The sequence below is a fragment of the Loxodonta africana genome, chromosome 2 (genome assembly GCF_030014295.1).
Source record: "Loxodonta africana isolate mLoxAfr1 chromosome 2, mLoxAfr1.hap2, whole genome shotgun sequence".
Classification (NCBI taxonomy): Eukaryota; Metazoa; Chordata; class Mammalia; order Proboscidea; family Elephantidae; genus Loxodonta; species Loxodonta africana.
In genome coordinates, this window is record NC_087343.1 from 144,508,352 (window position 1) to 144,531,348 (window position 22,997).

Below are 22,997 nucleotides of genomic sequence, written 5' to 3' on the forward strand. Positions count from 1 at the left end.
GGCCCCAGAAGGTATTTTTCTTTTTGAAGTTTGTGTTATAATAAAAGCCTTCCTGCCAGGTAGGATGAAAATGCCAGTTGTCTGACCTGATCATTTATTTATCTTTACTGTCCAAATGAGAATTGTCATTGGCTCAACAATGCAGTACCTTGGCAAAAAGCGGACCAGGTCCCAAGGGAACACCGTCAGTAGCTGCTATTACTAATTTAGCTAGCTGTCCTGCATTGTATTTAAAGATCCACTCAGCCAAGTGCGGCGGTATTAGAAGACGCTCAGGAGGGAGGGGAGCTGCTTGCAAGGACCTAACAGCAATCGGAGCTTTCAGTCATATTGTGTTACAAAGATATAAGAAACTGCTCTAGCATTTGAAAGTAGGATGTGGCATAATTACATGCAATTAACTAAGGACTCCTTGGGCAGCAGCCCAATGTGAGCCTTTATCTCACAGGGCTGCAGAGAAGTGGAGAGAAGGAGGAAGAGACTTTATCCTAGCTGTGTTAGGAAAATAGTGCCAAAGTTTGAGGCCAATTAAGTACATCATGTGTACTAAGAAATGAAAAATAGTTCAAATAATATAAAAGTTTTCTACCTTTTTGACTTGAACTGTCTATTTAAAGCAGTCATTTTCCAACTATTTAGTACTATGTTAAAGAGCCCTAGTGGCACAGTGGTTAAGCGTTTGGCTACTAGCCAAATGACTGGCAGTTTGCTCCTTAGAAACCCTGTGGAGAAGTTCTACATCTCCTAGGCAATGGTTTACGGGTTTACGGGGGTGCAATGGATAAGCGCTTGGTTGCTAACAGAAGGGTCAGTATTTCAAACCCACCCAGAGGCTCCAAGGGAGAAAAGACCTGGCGATCTGCTTCCGTAAGGATTACAGCTAGAAAACCTTATACCAAAATCCACTGTCACTGAGTCGATTCTGACTCTTAATGACCCCCACAGGGTTTCCAAGGGTGTAAATCTTTATGGAAGCAGACTGCCACGTCTTTCTCCCTCGGAGCCGCTAGTGGTTTGGAATCGCCAACCTTTCAGTTAGCAGTTGATCGCTTTAACCATCGCGCCACTAGGGCACCTGTAGGGACGTTCTACTCTGTCACATAGGGTCTCTGTGAGTCAGAATCAACCTAGCAGCAGCAACAGTACTATATTATTTATCCAAAGGATATTTTTTTTCCTTCTCCGTGTCTCTTTCCAGAGCTGGAGAGGAAGTTAAATGAAAGACAGGGTAGGAATGGAATTGAGGCAGGCTTCCAGCAAGCCGATTAGCAAACTTGAAGATGAAAATCCACTCTTCTAAACAAAAACAATTTAGACATTGATTTGGTAAAATCTTTGGATGACAGGTCTAGTTGATAAATTTGGAAATAATTCTTAGACATGAATATACCGGTAAATGCCTTTGCAGACTTTTTTTTTCCTGCTTGTTCAGAGTGAATATTATTTTTATAAAGAAACTAACACTCATCTTTGATATATATGCTGAATTCAGATGAAATGCAAGAATTCATCTAGAAATCTATTATTTCCCTTATATTTTTCCCTTAGCTCGGTCTAACTGTGCTTTGGTTGACAACAGAAATGTACTCTGGGGCTAGGGGGAAAATGCTCCTCAAGAAGACAGGATACCTTTGTGTAACTTTGAGGATTGAGATGTTTCTGTGTAGAATGGTTTCTAGTAACCATAGTGGGATTATTTCAGAAACATATATATATATTTCATGGGAAGAATGTGGATAGAATTATGAGTAAAAAATTATGTAGGAATGAGAAAAGAATTATGTAGCCCCTTGGGAAACTGGGTTACCAGCTCTGACATAACAAATCTGAGCAACACTTCTTCCATTATTCTTTCTAATGTTTTTAAAGTTGAAAATATTATCTAAGTACTGAGAGCTGTTTCAGGGCTGGTTAGGAAAGTGATTTTTTTTTTTTCTGGCTGTATTATGGACTAGTTAACTGACCTTGAAAAGGCCATTAACTCTCATCTCCCTATATTCGTAGGGGTTGAAAACAGTATATTTGTACCCTTTATTTATGCCCACCGAAGCAGCAGTCAAGAAATCAAACAATGTATTACATTGGGCAAATCTGCTGCGAAAGACTTCTTTAAAGTGTTAAAAAGCAAAGATGTCATTTTGAGGACTAAGGTGCGCCTGACCCAAGCCATGGTATTTTCGTTCTCCTCATATGCATGCAAAGGCTGGGCAACGAATAAGGAAGACCGAAGAGGAATTGATATATTTGAATTATGGTGTTGCTTAAGAATACTGAATATACTATAAAAAAAAAAAAATTTATACTATAGACTGCCAGAAAACAAACAAATCTGTCTTGGAAGAAATACAGCCAGAATGTTCCTTAGAAGTGACCACGGCGATATATTATCAGGAGGGACCTTTCTCTGGAGAAGGACATCATGCTTGGTAAAGCGGAGGGTCAGTGAAAATAGGACACTCAACGAGATGGGCTGACACAGTGGCTGCAACAATGGGCTCAAACTTAACAACAATTGTGAGGATGGCACAGGACCCAACGGTGTTTCGTTCTGTCCTACATAGGGTCGCTATGAGTCAGAAGCAATGCAATGGCACCTAACAACAACAGCAACATTCTGCTGTTTTAAATCGAATCAAGAATATTTCTTTTATTTTTATTTTGTGCAAAGATCTAAGAATACTCAGTGAATATACTTTGCATATGCACATACTGCAGGAAATAGTCCCGTGAGAAGCTCTGAGGAAAACTTCACAGAAATGCCAAGATAGAAAAGGATTGGCCTAAAATCCGAGACATAAATAGCTTAGCCACACAACATAAGGTTTCATGTAGTGTTCACTGGAATTTTGTTTTCAGCCAGTACATGCTATCTTTATTCATTATTAGGCTGCTAGAAGATTATCTTTGAGTCAAAGCAATCCCAGGCGCACACTTCCGTCTTTCGTTTCTCCATTTATCTTAAAGGACCATGTTTTCTCTTTATTTAATGACTCTTGAGACTCTGGTCTTTAGCTCTGCTACCTTACATCTCTCCCCCTGTCCATCATGCTCTGAGCTGATGTGAGACTCTTCACTCACTAGGAGCGATCAATATCTGCGTTCTGTAAGTCACAGCATCCTGCAGGGCTTTCCCTCTGGCCGATTCTCTGCAGCTGAAAAGGTGCTGAATGAACTTATTTAGAGAGTGGGGCTGCAATGTCATAAAGATTTTATTTTTGTGGTAAAATACACAAACATGAAATTAACCATTTTAACTATTTGAAAGTGTACAATTCAGTGGCATGTAGTACATTCACAATGTTGTACAGTCACCACAACTCTCTATTTCCAAAACATTTTCATCACCCTGAAAAGAAACCCCATATCCTTTAAGCAGTCGTTTCCACCCCATCCTCAGCTACTGGCAACCACTAATCTCCTTTCCGTCTCTATGGATTTTCCTTTTCTAAATATTTGATATGAACGGAATCATGCGTTATGTGTCCTTTGTGTCTGGCCTTTTTCACTTAGCTTAATTTTTTTTTTTTTATTAACTTTTATTAAGCTTCAAGTGAACGTTTACAAATCCAATCAGTCTGTCACATATAAGTTTACATACATCTTACTCGGTAATCCCACCTGCTCTTCCCCTATTGAGTCAGCCCTTTCAGTCTTTCCTTTCGTGACAATTTTGCCAGCTTCCCTCTCTCTCTATCTTCCCATCCCCCCTCCAGACAAAAGTTGCCAACACAGTCTCAAGTGTCCACCTGATATAATTAGCTCACTCTTCATCAGCATCTCTCTCCCACCCGCTGACCAGTCCCTTTCATGTCTGATGAGTTGTCTTCGGGGATGGTTCCTGTCCTGTGCCAACAGAAGGTCTGGGGAGCATGGCCGCCGGGATTCCTCTAGTCTCAGTCAGACCATTAAGTATGGTCTTTTTATGAGAATTTGGGGTCTGCATCCCACTGATCTCCTGTTCCCTCAGGAGTTCTCTGTTGTGCTCCCTGTCAGGGCAGTCATCGATTGTGGCTGGACACCAACTAGTTCTTCTGGTCTCAGGATGATGTAGGTCTCTGGTTCATGTGGCCCTTTCTGTCTCTTGGGCTCCTAGTTGTCGTGTGACCTTGGTGTTCTTCATTTTCCTTTGCTCCAGGTGGGTTGAGACCAATTGATGCATCTTAGATGGCTGCTTGTTAGCCTTTAAGAACCCAGATGCCACATTTCAAAGTGGGATGCAGAATGTTTTCATAATAGAATTATTTTGCCAATTGACATAGAAGTCCCCTCAAACCATGTTCCCCAGACCCCCGCCCCTGCTCCACTGACCTTTGAAGCATTCATTTTATCCCGGAAACTTCTTTGCTTTTGGTCCAGTCCGATTGAGCTGACCTTCCATGTATTGAGTGTTGTCTTTCCCTTCACCCAAAGCAGTTCTTATCTACTGATTAATCAATAAAAAACCCTCTCCCTCCCTCTGTCCCTCCCTCCCCCCTTTGTAACCACAAAAGTATGTGTTCTTCTCAGTTTTTACTGTTTCTCAAGATCTTATAATAGTGGTCTTATACAATATTTGTCCTTTTGCCTCTGACTGATTTCGCTCAGCATAATGCCTTCCAGGTTCCTCCATGTTATGAAATGTTTCACAGATTCGTCACTGTTCTTTATCGATGCGTAGTATTCCATTGTGTGAATATACCACAATTTATTTACCCATTCATCCATTGATGGACACCTTGGTTGCTTCCAGCTTTTTGCTATTGTAAACAGTGTTGCAATAAACATGGGTGTGCATGTATTTGTTTGTGTGAAGGCTCTTGTATCTTTAGGGTATATTCCGAGGAGTGGGATTTCTGGCTTGTATGGTAGTTCTATTTCTAACTGTTTAAGATAATGCCAGATAGATTTCCAAAGTGGTTGTACCATTTTACATTCCCACCAGCAGTGGATAAGAGTTCCAATCTCTCCGCAGCCTCTCCAACATTTATTATTTTGTGTTTTTGGATTAATGCCAGCCTTGCTGGTGTGAGATGGAATCTCATCGTAGTTTTAATTTGCGTTTCTCTAATGGCTAATGATCGGGAGCATTTTCTCATGTGTCTGTTGGCTGCCTGAATATCTTCTTTAGTGAAATGTGTGTTCATATCCTTTGCCCACTTCTTGATTGGGTTGTTTGTCTTTTTGTGGTTGAGTTTTGACAGAATCATGTAGATTTTAGAGATCAGGCGCTGGTCTGAGATGTCGTAGCTGAAAATTCTTTCCCAGTCTGTAGGTGGTCTTTTTACTCTTTTGGTGAAGTCTTTAGATGAGCATAGATGTTTGATTTTTAGGAGCTCCCAGTTATCTGGTTTCTCTTCATCATTTTTGGTAATGTTTTGTATTCTGTTTATGCCTTGTATTAGGGCTCCTAGGGTTGTCCCTGTTTTTTCTTCCATTATCTTTATCGTTTTAGTCTTTATGTTTAGGTCTTTGATCCACTTGGAGTTAGTTTTTGTGCATGGTGTGAGGTATGGGTCCTGTTTCATTGTTTTGCAAATGGATATCCAGTTATGCCAGCACCATTTGTTAAAAAGACTATCTTTTCCCCAATTAACTGACACTGGTCCTTTGTCAAATATCAGCTGCTCATACGTGGATGGATTTATATCTGGGTTCTCAATTCTGTTCCATTGGTCTATGTGCCTGTTGTTGTACCAGTACCAGGCTGTTTTGACTACTGTGGCTGTATAATAGGTTCTGAAATCAGGTAGAGTGAGGCCTCCCACTTTCTTCTTCTTTTTCAGTAATGCTTTGCTTATCCGGGGCTTCTTTCCCTTCCATATGAAATTGGTGATTTGTTTCTCTATCCCCTTAAAATATGACATCGGAATTTGGATCGGAAGTGCGTTATATGTATAGATGGCTTTTGGTAGAATAGACATTTTTACTATGTTAAGTCTTCCTATCCATGAGCAAGGTATGTTTTTCCACTTAAGTATGTCCTTTTGAATTTCTTGTAGTAGAGCTTTGTAGTTTTCTTTGTATAGGTCTTTTACATCCTTGGTAAGATTTATTCCTAAGTATCTTATCTTCTTGGGGGCTACTGTGAATGGTATTGATTTGGTTATTTCCTCTTCGGTGTTCTTTTTGTTGATGTAGAGGAATCCAAGTGATTTTTTGTATGTTTATTTTATAACCTGAGACTCTGCCAAACTCTTCATTAGTTTCAGTAGTTTTCTGGAGGATTCCTTAGGGTTTTCTGTGTATAAGATCATGTCATCTGCAAATAGTGATAACTTTACTTCCTCCTTGCCATTCCGGATACCCTTTATTTCTTTGTCTAGCCTAATTGCCCTGGCTAGGACTTCAAGTACGATGTTGAATAAGAGCGGTGATAAAGGGCATCCTTGTCTGGTTCCCGTTCTCAAGGGAAATGCTTTCAGGTTCTCTCCATTTAGAGTGATATTGGCTGTTGGCTTTGCATAGATGCCCTTTATTATGTTGAGGAATTTTCCTGCAATTCCTATTTTGGTAAGAGTTTTTATCATAAATGGGTGTTGGACTTTGTCAAATGCCTTTTCTGCATCAATTGATAAGATCATGTGGTTTTTATCTTTTGTTTTATTTATGTGATGGATTACATTAATGGTTTTTCTGATATTAAACCAGCCTTGCATACCTGGTATAAATCCCACTTGATCATGGTGAATTATTTTTTTGATGTGTTGTTGGATTCTATTGGCTAGAATTTTGTTGAGGATTTTTGCATCTATGTTCATGAGAGATATAGGTCTGTAATTTTCTTTTTTTGTAATGTCTTTACCTGGTTTTGGTATCAGGGAGATGGTAGCTTCATAGAATGAGTTGGGTAGTATTCCGTCTTTTTCTATGCTTTGAAATACCTTCAGTAGTAGTGGTGTTAACTCTTCTCTGAAGGTTTGGTGGAACTCTGCAGTGAAGCCGTCCGGGCCAGGACTTTTTTTTGTTGGAAGTTTTTTGATTACTGTTTCAATCTCTTTTTTTGTTATGGGTCTATTTAGTTGTTCTACTTCTGAATGTGTTAGTTTAGGTAGGTAGTGTTTTTCCAAGATTCATCCATTTCTTCTAGGTTTTCAAATTTGTTGGAGTACAATTTTTTGTAGTAATCTGAAATGATTCTTTTAATTTCATTTGGTTCTGTTGTGATGTGGTCCTTCTCGTTTCTTATTCGGGTTATTTGTTTCCTTTCCTGTATTTCTTTAGTCAGTCTAGCCAATGGTTTATCAATTTGGTTAATTTTTTCGAAGAACCAGCTTTTGGCTTTGTTAATTCTTTCAATTGTTTTTCTGTTCTCTAATTCATTTAGTTCAGCTCTAATTTTTATTATTTGTTTTCTTCTGGTGCCTGATGGGTTCTTTTGTTGCTCACTTTCTATTTGTTCAAGTTGTAGGGACAGTTCTCTGCTTTTGGCTCTTTCTTCTTTTTGTGTGTGTGCATTTTATCGATATAAATTGGCCTCTGAGCACTTCTTTTGCTGTGTCCCAGAGGTTTTGATAGGAAGTATTTTCATTCTCGTTGCATTCTATGAATTTCCTTATTCCCTCCTTGATGTCTTCTATAACCCAGTCTTTTTTCCAGAGGGTATTGTTCAGTTTCCAAGTATTTGATTTCTTTTCCCTAGTTTTTCTTAGTGATTTCTAGTTTTATTGCCTTGTGGTCTGAGAAGATACTTTGTAATATTTCGATGTTTTGGACTCTGCAAAGGTTTGTTTTATGACCTAATATGTGGTCTATTCTAGAGAATGTTCCATGTGCACTAGAAAAAAAAGTATACTTTGCAGCAGTTGGGTGGAGAGTTCTGCATAAGTCAATGAGGTCAAGTTGGTTGATTGTTGTAAGTAGGTCTTCCGTGTCTCTATTGAGCTTCTTACTGGATGTCCTGTCCTTCTCCGATAGTGGTGTGTTGAAGTCTCCTACTATATATGTGGAGGTGTCTATCTCACTTTTCAATTCTGTTAAAATTTGATTTATGTATCTTGCAGCCCTGTCATTGGGTGCATAAATATTTAATATGGTTATGTCTTCCTGATCAATTGTCCCTTTTATCATTATATAGTGTCCTTCTTTATCCCTTGTGGTGGATTTAAGTCTAAAGTCTATTTTGTCAGAAATTAATATTGCTACTCCTGTTCTTTTTTGCTTATTGTTTGCTTGATATATTTTTTTCCATCCTTTGAGTTTTAGTTTGTTTGTGTCTCTAAGTCCAAGGTGTGTCTCTTGTAGGCAGCATATAGATGGATCGTGTTTCTTTATCCAGTCCGTGACTCTCTGTCTCTTTATTGGTGCATTTAATCCATTTACATTCAGCATAATTATAGATAAATAAGTTTTTAGTGTTGTCATTTTGATGCCTTTTCATGTGTGTTGTTGGCAATTTCATTTTTCCACATACTTTTTTGTGCTGAGACTTTTTCTTAGTAAATTGTGAGATCCTCATTTTCATAGTGTTTGACTTTATGTTAGTTGAGTCGTTACGTTTTTCTTGAGTTATGGATTTGTTATACCTTTTTGTGGTTACCTTATTATTTACCCCTATTTTTCTAAGTAAAAACCTAACTTGTGTCATTCTATATCGCCTTGTATCACTCTCCATCTGGCAGTTCAATGCCTCCTGTATTTAGTCCCTCTTTTTGATTATTGTGATCTTTTACCTATTGACTTCCATGATTCCCTGCTATGTGTATTGTTATTTTTTTTTAATTAATCTTAATTTGTTTGTTTTTGTGATTTCCCTATTTGAGTTGATATCAGGACATTCTGTTCTGTGACCTTGTATTGTGCTGGTATCTGATGTTATTGGTTTTCTGACCAAACAATATCCTTTAGTATTTCTTGTAGCTTTGGTTTGGTTTTTGCAAATTCTCTAAACTTGTGTTTATCTGTAAATATCTTAATTTTGCCTTCATATTTCAGAGAGAGTTTTGCTGGATATATGATCCTTGGCTGGCAGTTTTTCTCCTTCAGTGCTCTGTATATGTCGTCCCATTCCCTTCTTGCCTGCATGGTTTCTGCTGAGTAGTCTGAACTTATTCTTATTGATTCTCCCTTGAAGGAAACCTTTCTTTTCTCCCTGGCTGCTTTTAAAATTTTCTGTTTATCTTTGGTTTTGGCGAGTTTGATGATAATATGTCTTGGTGTTTTTCTTTTTGGATCAATCTTAAATGGGGTTCGATGAGCATCTTGGATAGATATCCTTTCGTCTTTCATGATGTCAGGGAAGTTTTGTGTCAGGAGTTCTTCAACTATTTTCTCTGTGTTTTCTGTCCCCCCTCCCTGTTCTGGGACTCCAATCACCCGCAAGTTATCCTTCTTGATAGAGTCCCACATGATTCTTAGGGTTTCTTCATTTTTTTTAATTCTTTTATCTGATTTTTTTTCAGCTATGTTGGTGTTGATTCCCTGGTCCTCCAGATGTCCCAGTCTGCATTCTAATTGCTCGAGTCTGCTCCTCTGACTTCCTATTGCATTGTCTAATTCTGTAATTTTATTGTTAATCTTTTGAATTTCTACATGCTGTCTCTCTATGGATTCTTGCAACTTATTAATTTTTCCACTATGTTCTTGAATAATCTTTTTGAGTTCATCAACAGTTTTATCAGTGTGTTCCTTGGCTTTTTCTGCAGTTTGCCTTATTTCATTTGTGATGTCTTGAAGCATTCTGTAAATTAGTTTTTTATATTCTGTATCTGATAATTCCAGGATTGTATCTTCATTTGGGGAAGATTTTGATTCTTTTGTTTGGGGGGTTGGAGAAGCTGTCATGGTCTGCTTCTTTATGTGGTTTGTTATGGACTGCTGTCTCCGAGGCATCACTGGGAAACTAGTTTTTCCAGAAAATCCGCTAAAAAAAAAAAAAAATGCAGTCAGATCCCTATCAGAGTTCTCCCTCTGGTTCAGGCTATTCGGATGTTAATGAAGCCGCCTGGGGAGGGTGGGGGAGGGATCAGAGAGATAGGAGAGTAGCACCTCAGAATATAGCCAGAGTTGCTTGTCTTGCTTGGAATGACTATTATATCTGAGATTTCCGCGGGGCGTGTCGACTATGTGTGCTGTCTGTGTGGAGATTGCCCCTGGGGGGTCTGGCCCACTGGAGTCACGGTCAGATCCTCCGCTGCCAGCCTGGGATGGTGCACTCCCGACTCCAAAATCAGTTGCTGCCTCCCAGGGACTCCCGGTCCCGCCTACTGCATCGCCACGCCGCCCCCGCGAACCGGCTGGGCCCCCTTCCAGGGTTAGTTCAGGGGGGTGGTGTAGCTCCCCGTGCCAGCTCCCCTCCTAAATCCTGGCGGGACGGCTCCCCAGCTGGAATGCTGTTCTCCCCGCTCCAAGACCAGTCACTGCCTCCCGGGGACTTCTCCCACCGGCTGCGCCGCCACGCTGCCTTCGTGAACCGGCTGGGCCCCCTCTCGGGGTTAGTTCAGGGGGGTGGAGCAGCTCCCCGCGCCTGCTCCCCTCCTAAATCCCGGCGGGACGGCTCCCCATCTGGGATGCTGTTCTCCCCGCTCCAAGACCAGTCACTGCCTCCCGGGGGCTTTTCCCACCGGCTGCGCCGCCACGCCACCTGCGCGAACCGGCTGGGACCCCTCCCGGAATGAGTTCGGGGGCCAGGGCTAGGCCCTTTGTTTGTGCCATCTGCCGCCCTGGGCTTTGCCCCAAATCGGGCGCCGAAGGTCACCTGACTGGTACGCTGGCTCCAGGCTCTGAAAACAATTGCTGCCTCTCCGTATTTGTTCGTTCTCCGTCTCTAAATCTGTGTTTGCTGTTCAGGGTTCATAGATTGTTATGTATGTGATCGATTCACTTGTTTTTCCGAGTCTTTGTTGCAAGAGGGATCCGCGGTAGCGTCCACCTAGTCTGCCATCTTGGCCCCGCCTAGCTTAATGTTTTTAAGGTTCATTCATGCTGTAGTATGTATCAGGACTCCATTCCTTTTTATAGATGAGTAACATTCCACTGTATAAATTTTGGAAACCCTGGTGGAGTAGTGGTTAAGAGCTATGGCTGCTAACCAAAAGGTCAGCAGTTCAAATCCACCAGACGCTCCTTGGAAACCCTATGGGATGGTTGTCCTCTGCCTATAGGGTTGCTATGAGTTGGAATCGACTCGACCACAATGAGTTTTTAAAAATTTTTTTGATATGAATTTTGTTTATCCAGTCATTGGTTGATAGACATTTTGGTTGTTTCCACTTTTTGGCTATTGTGAAAAGTACTGCTATGATCATTAGTGTACAAATTTTTGTTCAAAAAGGATGTTCCTCTACCTCATTCCAGTTAATATCTGGCTATCCATAGACATCAGTGTTTTTGTTACCAACATCCTGGCATGTATTGCTGTTCTTGCTTCAGAGCCCTGTGGAAGTTATTCTTATGGGAGCCACAACAAAATCCCCAGTTGTTGATTGCTGGATGCTTGCATTTGGTTTAGAAATAGGATCTTCAATAGCATTTTCATAAAAACTATATTCAAATTTTTGAAATAGAAGGATTTGTATGTTTTCTCTTTAATTTATGTGCCATTTACATCTGCCAGCTGAGCTATGGGACTTACCTGTAGCCTCTTTTACAAGTTAAGGATCTTGTAAATCCATTAAAAAAAAAAAAAGCCATTGCCATTGAGTCAATTATGACTCACGGTGACCCTAAAGGAGGGTATAACTGCCCCATAGGGTTTCCAAGGAGGGGCTGGTAGATTCAAATTGCTGACCTTTCAGTTAGCAGCCAAGCTCTTAACCACTGCACTGGGCTGGATTAACCAGTAAGCAAGGTACATACAGGCTTACAGTAAGCAAGATTAGAGAGTTTCATTCAATTCTTAAAATCACATAGGAAGTAACTGAGCCAGAATTTGGGTCTAGATGTACTTGATTCCAAAGATAAAGTTCTTTTCACTACATCTTGCTGATGAAGGAAAAGGGGTGGGGGAATGAGAAACACTTTCATAGCTAGTGAATAATGGGGGAGATTACAACATCAAGGAAATCCACAAAATTCAAGGTCAGGGTCACTTGGAAGTGGTAGGCAAGCTAGCTGTAGAACCCTAAAGGCTGACAACTTCAGCTCCCCATAGCAGCTCTTTTGTTTCTGATCCACAGAAATTAAAAAAAAATTTTATTGTTGAGAATATACACAGCAAAACGGACACCAATTCAACAGTTTCTAAATGTACAATTCATTGACACTGATTACATTCTTTGAGTTGTGCAAGCATTCTCACCTTTCTTTTCTGAGTTGTTCCTTCCCCAGTAACATAAACTTACTGCCCCCTAAGTTTCCTATCTGATCTTTTGTGTTGCTGTTGTCAGTTTGATCCCATATAGATAGACCTTGAAAGACGACAATCAGACACCTTTACTAGTTAAATTAAATTTTCATTTGATTTTAAGAAGATGCTGGGATATTTTTGGTTTAAGATTTAAAGATTATCACAGGGCAATAGTTAACAGGGGTTCATGCAGCCTCCATGGCTCCAGAAAGTCTAGAGTCCACGAGAATTTGAAATTCTGCTCTGCGTTTTCCCTCTTCTGATCAGAATTTTTCTATAGAATCTTTGATCAAAGTGTTTAGTAATGATAGCCGGGCACCATCCAGTTCTTCTGATCTCATTGTAAAGAAAGCTATTGTTCATGGAGGCAATTAGCCACACATTCCATATTCTCCTCCTATTTCTGACTCTTCTTCTTCTGTTACTTCAGGTGAATAGAGACCAAATGTTGTACCTTGGATGACCACTTGCAAGCTTTTAAGACCCCAGGTGCTATACAATGAACTAGGAGATAGAGCAGAAACACTAAACACATTATTAGGCCAATTAACTGGGATGTTCCTGTTTATCCTGTTTTGAGGGTGGCTATTTTTATTTTTTAAATTGAGGTATACCTTACATGCAGTAAAAATGCAGTGATCTTAACTGTCTAGTTCAATGGGTTTTGACAAATGCCTGCATGTCTATCAAGCTGCAGAACAACCTTTATCAAGATACAGAACATTTCTATCACCTCACAAGGTTCTGTCATATCCCTTCCCTCAATCCTCGCAACCCAGGGATAGTGGTTGTCCCTGATGTCTATTATCTTAGATTAGTTTGGGTTTTGTCTTTTTAACCTTTGCTTTTTCAATGTTTTACCTGTCATTACTTTGTATTTGGAGAAAAGGGGCATCGACTGGTACTTTTGACTGGTCTCCATTTTCCTGACTTATAGTCTGTTAGTAAGCTATCTTTAAAAATTTCCCTTGCAATACATTTTTTTTATTGTAGGTTACAAACAAATTTCTTTTATATTTTCTTCCTTCTCTCCCTCCTTCCCTTCATGTTTTTTCTTTTTTTGAAATAAGGAAAAACACTTGTTTTTTTGTCTATTTTAAGTGTACACATTATAAGTCAAAGTTTGTTATGGCAACAAACACAGTGGGTAAGATTTTCTAGCCTAGCAGAAGGTACACTTTTTGATGAAATGTTATTTGTGCTGGATATAGCTTGAAATCAGTTCAAACACCAGATTTCAGGTAGAACAAAAGAAGAGCCATTCTGTAGAAGGAACGCTGGACTGGAGCTAGGGGCCTGGGCTGGTATTTAGTTCTCCTTCCATTGAGAACTATTGTGTGGGCCTGAAACAAGTCACTGCACCCCTCTGGGCCTCGGTTTTGCTATCTGTGACCTGAGAGTTTTAGGTTTAAAATTACTCTGTATTCTTTCCCATTCCTAAGAGCCTTCTTTGATTCTTTATATTGTCTGAAATGGATTTACCTGGACTTAATTTTCAGGCCCTTTCTTTCCCTCTTCCTTTCCTTCTCTCCCTCGTTTTCTTCTTTTTTTTCTATCTTTACTTTTATTTTGTTTCCTTAGGGTCTATTATTTTATAGTGGAGTCCTTGAGCAGTGCAACCAGTTAGTGCACTTGGCTGCTAATGAAAAGGTTGAAGGTTCAAGTCCACCTAGAAATGCCTAAGACAAAAAGCCTGGTGATATACCTCTGAGAAATCGGCCATTGAAGATCCTATAGAACACATTTCTACTCTGACACACATGGGGCCACCATGAGTTGGAACTGACTCGACAACAACTGTTGATCAGGAGCATAAAGTGATTTTTCTAAGGTCTTGCGGTTAGTGGCTTAATAACCCGCTTGTGTGTTTAGGACTGTGCCTGTCTATTATAGCATGTGCTCATAATTTCTCCCTTCCTTTGTGCTGGGCTAGTGATTCTTTCATATGAAGCCCTCAAAAACAGAAGATAATTACAGATGATCAGATTGTATTTTTATTCTAGAATACCAGAGGGGTAAGAGATTGGTGCTGTGGCTCCTGACTTTGAGAAATGGGTAAGGATCAGGCTTGGGCAACCTAAGAGGATGCTGGAAACATTTTGCTCCCATAAGATGCAGGGATGTGTGTGAAGTGTTTAATAGTCAGAATTTAATTATTGAAGGTTCTGAGAATTAGCAACGCCACGGTCACCCAAACCTGCATTCCAATCTCTCCTTCACACACTAACTGAATGACTTCGAGAAAATAACTTCATCAACCTTTTAGGGCCTGAGTTGCTTTTAAAGTGATGATCTGTTAAGTGTTGATGATAATAATAATTAATAATAATAATACAGAATCTGTCTTGAGGCAAGGAAATGGTATCTTTGAGGCCCCTCTGGACTCTACATTCCAAGATTTAGTTTTATAACTGAAAAGTAACCTTGGACAGACATTGTGAAAACTGAAAAGCCTGAGGCACTATGTAACTCAAAGATTAATAAAACAAATGGCTGGAACCAAGGTTTCATCACGCTGAGCTGAAAAATGATAGCTTTGTACTTAAAAGGCAATTTCTCCCTTCCCCTTCTTGTTCTATATATTATTGCAAGGTATTAATCATTACGAGCAAATTAATTTTTTTTTTTAAATAGACTGTTTCCTGGCTGTTGCTTGAATCTCTAAATGCAGGGTTCCAATTCCGTACAAAGTCTCCCCAGCAGTTGGTGTGGGAGTCATCATTTATTCCTCATCTCCTGCTCCATCTTCTGCTGCTGGGCATGGCCCCTTAACTGGGGAGGCACTCTCTCCTGGGCACCACTCTCTCTTGTAGGTATTGCTGTGTCACTAGGTGCCATAGTCCTTGCGGCATCTCTGCTGTGGTGCTACAGTCCCTGGTCCCAAAGCCAGACCATCTCATGCTCTATTAAAAAGTAGGGTAGAGTCCTCTCTCCCTTTTTGCATACTTCCAGAGGGCTTCTACATGGAACTGCTGGTGCCCTGATAGTTCACAGAAATTTTAGTGAGATAGCAGATTTAAGCTTTTCTTATTTTTTTTTCGTTCCCAAATAAGATTTGGGCTGTGTGTGTTCAGGAGGGAGTGAGGAGGCTGGGCCAGGAGATGACAAAGCTGAATGATAAACACTGTGATAGACTCAGACCTTGGCTTAGGTTTTTTTTTTTAAATGTGTTTTAGGTGAACATTTACAGCACAAATTAGTTTCTCATTCAAAAATTTATACACAAACTGTTTTGTGACATTGGTTGCAATCCCTGCAATGTGTCAGCACTCCCCCCTTTTCCCTTTCCACCCCGGATTCTCCGTGTCTATTCTTTCAGTTTTCCTGTCCTTTCCTGCCTTTCATCTTTGCTTTTGGGCAGGTGTTAACCCATTTGGTTTCATATACTTGACTGAACTAAGAAGCACATTCGTCATGTGCATTATTGTTTGTTTTATAGGCACGTCTAAACTTTGGTTGAAAGGTAGACTTCGGCAGTAGCTTCAGTTCTGAGTTAGCAGAGTATCCAGAGGCCACAGTCTTGGGGTTCCTCCAGTCTCTGTCAGGCCAGAAGTCCAGTCTTTTTTGTGTGTGAATTTGAATGTTCTACATTTTTATCCCGCTCTGTCCAGAACTCTCTATTGTGATCCCTGGCAGAGTAGTCAGAAGTAGTAGCCCAGTACTATCTAGTTCTTCCGGGCTCAGGCTGGTGGAGGCTGTGGTTCATGTCGTCCATTAGTCCTTTAGACTAGTATTTTCCTTGTTTCTTTGTTTTCCTCATTCTCCTTTGCTCGGAACATGGTGGGACCAATAGATACATCTTAGATGGCCACATACAAGCTTTTAAGACCCCAGGCACTGCTCATCAAAGTAGGATGTAGAACTTTTTCTTTATGAACTATGTTATACCAGTTGAGTTAGATGTCCCTGAAGATCATAGTCCCCAGTACTCAGTCCCAGTAACCTGGTCACTCAAGGCGTTTGAATGTGTCTGGGCAGATTATATGGCTTTGTCTTGGTCAGGTTGTGCTGGCTTCCTCTGTATTGTGTGTTGTCTTTCCCTTCATAAAAGTTAACACTTGTCTACTGTGTAGTAAGTGATTTCTCCTCCCCTTCTCTCCCCTCCCTCGTAACCATCAAAGATCATTTTTTTCTGTGTGTAAACCTTTTCTTGGGTTTTTATAATAAAACCATCAACCCACTGCCATCGAGTTGATTCTGACTCATAGCGACCCTATAGTGGTCTCATGTAATATTGGTCCTTTTGTGATTGACTTATTTCACTCAGTACAATACCCTCCAGATTCATCCATGTTGTGAGATGTTTGGTAGATTCATCATTGTTCTTTATCGTTGTGTAGCATCCCATTGTGTTTATGTACCATAATTTCTTTATTCTTTCACCTGTTCATGGGCACTTAGGTTGTTTCTATCTTCTTGCTATTGTGAATAATACTGCAGTGAACATAGGTGCGCATATGTCTATTTGTGTGACTGCTCTTATTTCTCTAGGATATATTCCTAGGAGTGGGGTTGCTGGATCATATGGTATTTTTAGATTTTTATGAAGGTACCATATCATTTTCCACAGCGGTTGTACCATTTTACATTCCCACCAGCAGTGCATAAGAGTGCCAATCTCTGCACAACCTCTCCAACATTTATTATTTTCTGTTTTTTTTTCATTAGTGCCTGTAATGTTGGGGTGAGGTGGTATCTCATTATAGTTTTGATTTGCACATGGGTAGTGATCGCAAGCATTTCCTTATGTGTCTATTAGCTGCCTGAATGTCTTCTTTGGTGAAATGTCTATTCATATCCTTTGCCCATTTTTTAATTGGGTTGTTTGTCTTTTTGTTATTGAGGTGTTGAAGTGTTCTATAGGTTTTAGAGATTTGACCCTTGCCAGATATGTCATAGCCAATTTTTTTTCCCCCAGTTTGTAGGTTCTCTTTTTATCTTTTTGGTGAAGCCTTTTGATGAGCATTAAGTTAATTTTTAGGAGCTTCCAGCCATCTGGTTTCTCTTCTGGTGTTTGTGCGTTGTTAGTTATCGTTTGTATCCTATTTATGCCATGTATTAGGACTCCTGCCTAGCGTTGTCACTATTTTTTCTTCCATGATCTTTATCATTTTAGGTTTTATATTTAGGTCTTTGATCCATTTTGAGTTAGTTTTTGTGTATGGTATACAGTCTGAGTCCTGTTTCATTTTTTTACAGGTGAATATTCAGTTTTGCCAGCAACATTTGTTAAAAAAGACTGTCTTTTTCTCATTTAATGGACAAAGATCAGCTGACCATAGGTGAATGGATTTACATCTGGGTTCTCGTTTCTGTTCTATTGGTCTCTGTCTCTGTCATTGTACCAGTACCAGGCTGTTTTGACTACCATGGCTGTTTAGTTGGTTCTGAGCTCAGGTAGTGTGAGGCCTCCTACTTTGTTCTTTTTCTTCAGTAATGCTTTGCTTATCTGAGGCCTCTTTCCACATAGTGTTGGTGATTAGTTTATCTCATTAAAGAGTACGGTTGGTATCTGGATTGGGATTACATTATATCTGTAGATCACTTTGGGTAGAATTGACATTTTCACAATGTTGAGTCTTTCTATCCATGTGCATGGTATTTTTTTTCCATTTATGTAAGCCTCTTTTAGTATCTTGCAGTAGTATTTGGTAGTTTTCTGTGTATAGGTCTTTTATGTCCCTGGTTAGATTTATTCCTAAGTATTTTTATCTTTCCTTTTTGAAGTTCTCTTTCTTGGTGTATAGAAATCCAACTGATCTTTATATGGGCATAATCCTTCTTGAGGACAATGTGTCAACATGTATCAAGACTATAAAAAATCATTCACACCGTTTAATCTGGTCCCTTTTTCTAACAAAATAATCAGAAATACTAATAAATCTTTATTTTTAAAATGGGCATCAAAGCATAATTTATTATAAAAATATTTTTAAATCTTCAAGTCCAAACATAGTTTTATGGTTATATAAATCATAATTCACTCTATTATGAAATTGCATGTGGCCATTAAAAATGATATTAATTAAACATAAAAAGATAAAAAATTTATAAACATACTGCTTGATTAAAATTACATATAATAAAAAATGAAAAATCCTACGGGAAAAATACAGAAAATATTAATAGTCTTTTTTTTTTTTTTTTTTTAAGGAATAGAATAAAGGTCATTTTTTAAAATTTCATTTATGTACCTTATAAATGTTTTATAATAAATGTATATTACTTTAATAGTAAGACAAGCTAGAAGAAAAATACGCAACTAAGGGAATATACACTTAGCAGAAACATATTCAGCATAAGGCAGAAACCAAGGAATTCGTAACACTTAGAAGTAAAGGTCAGTGAGGAAAACAATGCAGACATTAACTTGAAATTGATGAGGTAAATAAAAATCAGTTTATATGTTTGAGCTACATGTACATAAGCACAAACATCCTCCTTATTTTAACAAGATGCCAGAGCTATTAAAATCAAAGGCAGAGTGAATAAGCCAGGGTCACCTATCTGGGTTGTTGTAGATAAGAAAACTCAAGATGAACTACACAAAAAGGGAGCCACATTTTTTTCTTTCCCTTTTCTTTTTTTTTAAGAAAAACCTTACTTTTATCATCATAGAACTGATCAATAGGAAAGTGAGTTATGATACTCTGAGACAATCATTTAGAGGCATGTAGGGGCTACACCATTTGAAACTGGTCTAAGAAAACTAATCAAATTACTTTTGTAATATTTGGAAAGAAATATAAGAAATAATATAAGTTATAAGAAATTTAATATTCCCTTCATATTTATAAATCCAATCTCTTTTACCAGGCAGGAGAATTGGCTGGCTGACTCTCCTTTTACACAGCAATTTATCCTAAGACATCCTAGGCTAGAACATAGCTCTACCAAAGTATTAGGGATACATTCCTTTTTGTAGAAAGAGAAAAGGCAAGGAAATAACTTTCGTATTTCTCAAGTTCTATCCTTGTTGTTGAGTTGTTAGGTGGCATCAAGTTGGTTCCAACTCAGAGAGACCTTATGTACAAGAGAACAAAACACTGCCTGGTCCTGCACCATCCTCACAATCATTGTTATACTTGAGCCCATTGTTGCAGCCACGTGTCAATCTATCTCCTTGAGGATCTTCCCTTTTTCGTTGACCCTCTACTTTACCATGCGTGATGTCCTTCTCCGGGGACTGGTTCTTCCTGATAACATGTCCAAAGTATGTGAGACATAGTCTCGCCATCCTTGGTTCTAAGGAGCATTCTGGCTGTACTTCTTCCAAGACAGATTTATTCGTTCTTTGAGCAGCCAATATTCTTTGCCAACACCATAATTCAAAGGCATCAGTTCTTCCTTATTCATTGTCCAGCATTCATGTGCATGTGGGGCGATTGAAAACACCATGGCTTGGGTCAGGCGCACTTTAGTCTTCAAGGTGACATTTTGCTTTTTAACCCTTTAAAGGTCTTTTGTAGCAGATTTGCCCAATGCAATATGTTGTTTGATTTCTTGACTGCTGCTTCCGTGGGTGTTGATCATGGATCCAGGTAAAATGAAATCCTTGGCAATGTCAATGTCTTCTCCACTTATCATGATGTTGCTTATTGGTTCAGTTGTGAGGATTGCTGTTGGTATTTGGATTGAGATTGAATTATATCTGTAGACCACTTTGGGTGGAATCGAGATTTTCATAATGTTGAGTCTTTGTATCCATGAGCATGGTATGTTTTTCCATTTATGTAGGTCTCTTGCAATAGTGTTTTGTAGCTTTGTCTGTGTAGGTCTTTCATGTCCCTGGTTAGATTTATTCCTAAGCGTTTTATCTTTTTAGGAGCTATTATAAACGGTATTGTTTTCCTGATTTCCTTTTTGAAGTTCTCTTTGTTGAGGTATAGGAAACCAACTGATTTTTGTATGTTGATCTTGTATCCTCCCACTCTGCTCAATCTATTAGTTCCAATAGTTTTCTTGTGGAATCGTTGGGGTTCTCTATGTATAGGATCATATCAGCTGCGAATAGGGATAGTTTTACTTCTTCCTTTCCAATTTAGATGAGGTTTATTTCTTTGTCTTGTTTATTGCTCTAGTGAGGACTTTCAGCAAAATGTTAAATAGGAGTGATGATAAAGTACACCTTGTTCCCATTCTCAGGGGAAATGCTTTCAGCCCCTCTCCACTGAGAATGATGTTGGCTGTTGATTTTGTATAAACAAACAAAAACCCAAACCTGTTACTATTGAGTAGATTCTGACTCATAGCAACCCTATAAAACAGAACTGAACTACCTCCTAGAGTTTTGAAGGAGTGGCTGGTGGATTTGAACTGCCAACCTTTTGGTTAGCAGATGAGCTGTTAACTACTATGCACCAGGGTTCCGTATAAATTTGTATAGAAGCCCTTTATTATTACTATTTTTCTACATCAATTGAGATGATTGTGTGATTCTCTTCTTTTGGTCTATTTATATGGTGGATTACATTGATTGATTTTTCAATGTTGAACCATCCTTGCACACCTGGTATGAGTCCCACTTGGTTGTAGTGTATTATTTTTTTTACATGATACTGAATTCTGTTGGCTAGAATTTTGTTGAGGATTTTTGCATCTATATTCATTAGAGATGTTGTTGTCGTAAGGTGTCATCCAGTCAGGTCTGACTCATAGCAACCCTGTGTACAACAGAATGAAACACTGCCCCATCCTGTGCCATCCTCACAATTGTTGAGCCTATTGTTGCACCCCAATCATTATGTTTGAGCCCATTGTTACAGCCCCTGTGCCAATCCATCTCGTTGAGTAGGGACTGATCCATCCTGATAACATGTCCAAAGTATGTGAGATGAAGTCTCACCATCCTCACTTCTTAGGAGCATTCTGGCTGTACTTCTTCCAAGAAGGATTTGTTCATTCTTTTGGCAGTCCATGGTATGTTCAAAATTCTTCACCAACACCATAATTCAAAGGCATCATTTCATCTTTGGCCTTCCTTATTCATTGCCCAGCTTTTCCGTGCGTATGAGATGATTGAAAACACTGTGGCTTGGTTCAGGTGCACCTTAGTCCATAAAGTGACATTTTTGCTTTTTAACACTTTAAGGAAGTCTTTTGTGTGAGAGATATTGATCTATAATTTTCTTTTTTTGTAGTATCTTTGCCTGGCTTTGGTATCAGGGTTATGCTGGCTTCACAGAATGTATTCAAGAATATTCCTTCCTTCTCTATACTCTGAAACAGTTTGAGTAGTAATGGTATGAACTCTTCTCTGAAGGTTTGATAGAATTCTCCAGTGAAGCCATCCAGACCAGGGCTTTTTTTTTTTTGTTGTAGTTGTTGGGAGTATTTTTTTTTTTTTTTTACTTCTTTGTCTTTTTTCTTGTCATGGATCCATTCAGATTTTCTGTCTCAGTTTATATTAATTTAGGTAGGTATTGTGTTTCTAGAAATTTGTCCATTTCCTCTAGGTACTCAAGTTTGTTGGGTACATTTCTTTATAATATTCTGTAAAATATTCTGTTTATTTCATTTGGGTCTGTTGTAATGTCCCCCATCTCATTTCTTCTTATTTGCTCCCTCTTCAGTTTTTCTTTTGTCAGTTTGGCCAGGGGTTTCTCTATTTTGCTGATATTTTCAAAGAACCAACTTTTGATCTTGTTGATTCTTTCTATTGTTTTTCTGTTCTCTATTTCTGCCCTAATCTTTATGTCTGCCCTTCTGTTCTCTATTTCTGCCCTAATCTTCATTATTTCCTTTCTTCTGGTGCCTGTGGACTTCTTTTGGTGTTCTCTTTCTATTTGTTTGAGTTGTAGGGCTAACATTTTGGTTTTGACCCATTCTTCTTTTTTGATGCATGCATTTATAAATTGGCCTTTCAGTACTACCTTTGCTGTTTCCCAAAGGATTTAGTATGATGCATTGTCATTCTCATTTGATTCTAGGAATTTTTTTTATTCCTTCTTTGATTTATTCTGCTGTCCACTTGTTTTTAAGAGAAGTGTTATTCAGTTTCCATGTATTTGATTTTTTTCCCTTGATCTTCCTGTTATTGATTTCTGCTTTTATGGCATTATAATCAGAGAGAATGCTTTGTATTATTTTAATGTTTTGGATTTTATTGAGGGCTGCTTTGTGGCTTAAATGTGGTCCATTTTGGAGAATGTTCTTGTGCTTTGGAAAAGAATGTATACTTTGCTGCTCTTGGGTGTTAGGCTTTGTTCTTGAGCTAAGCAGATTGTGATTCAGAGTGACCAAACTTTTTTATCCAGGACTGAGGGATTTTAGTCCTAAAAATATGGCAGTCCTAGCCTACCTGGAGTGGTTGGTCACCCTCTGAGCTCCTTTAGCCTGAGTTCCCTACCAAAGGGTTCCTCAGAGCCCTGAGCCTTTAATCACCTCTGAACCTAAATAGTACATACAGTTTACATTCAAATTAGGACTACTGCTTTCTATTTACATTGATTTTAGGGTAGAATGAATAAATAACATCTAATTTTTTATTTTCCCATATCCAAAGAGAACTACTGCACCAGATACACTACTCAAAAGACGTACCCCTACTGATTAGGGATATCAGTCAGAAGTCATGGCAAAGTGCTAAGAACTAAACAACATCAACAAGTATTTGTTAAATGTTTATCAGGACCCTAGGAGTCCCTGAGTGGTGCAGTCAGTTAAGCACTCAACTGCTAACCAAAAGATTGGGAATTCATATCTACCCAGCATTGCCTTATAAGAAAGGTCTGGC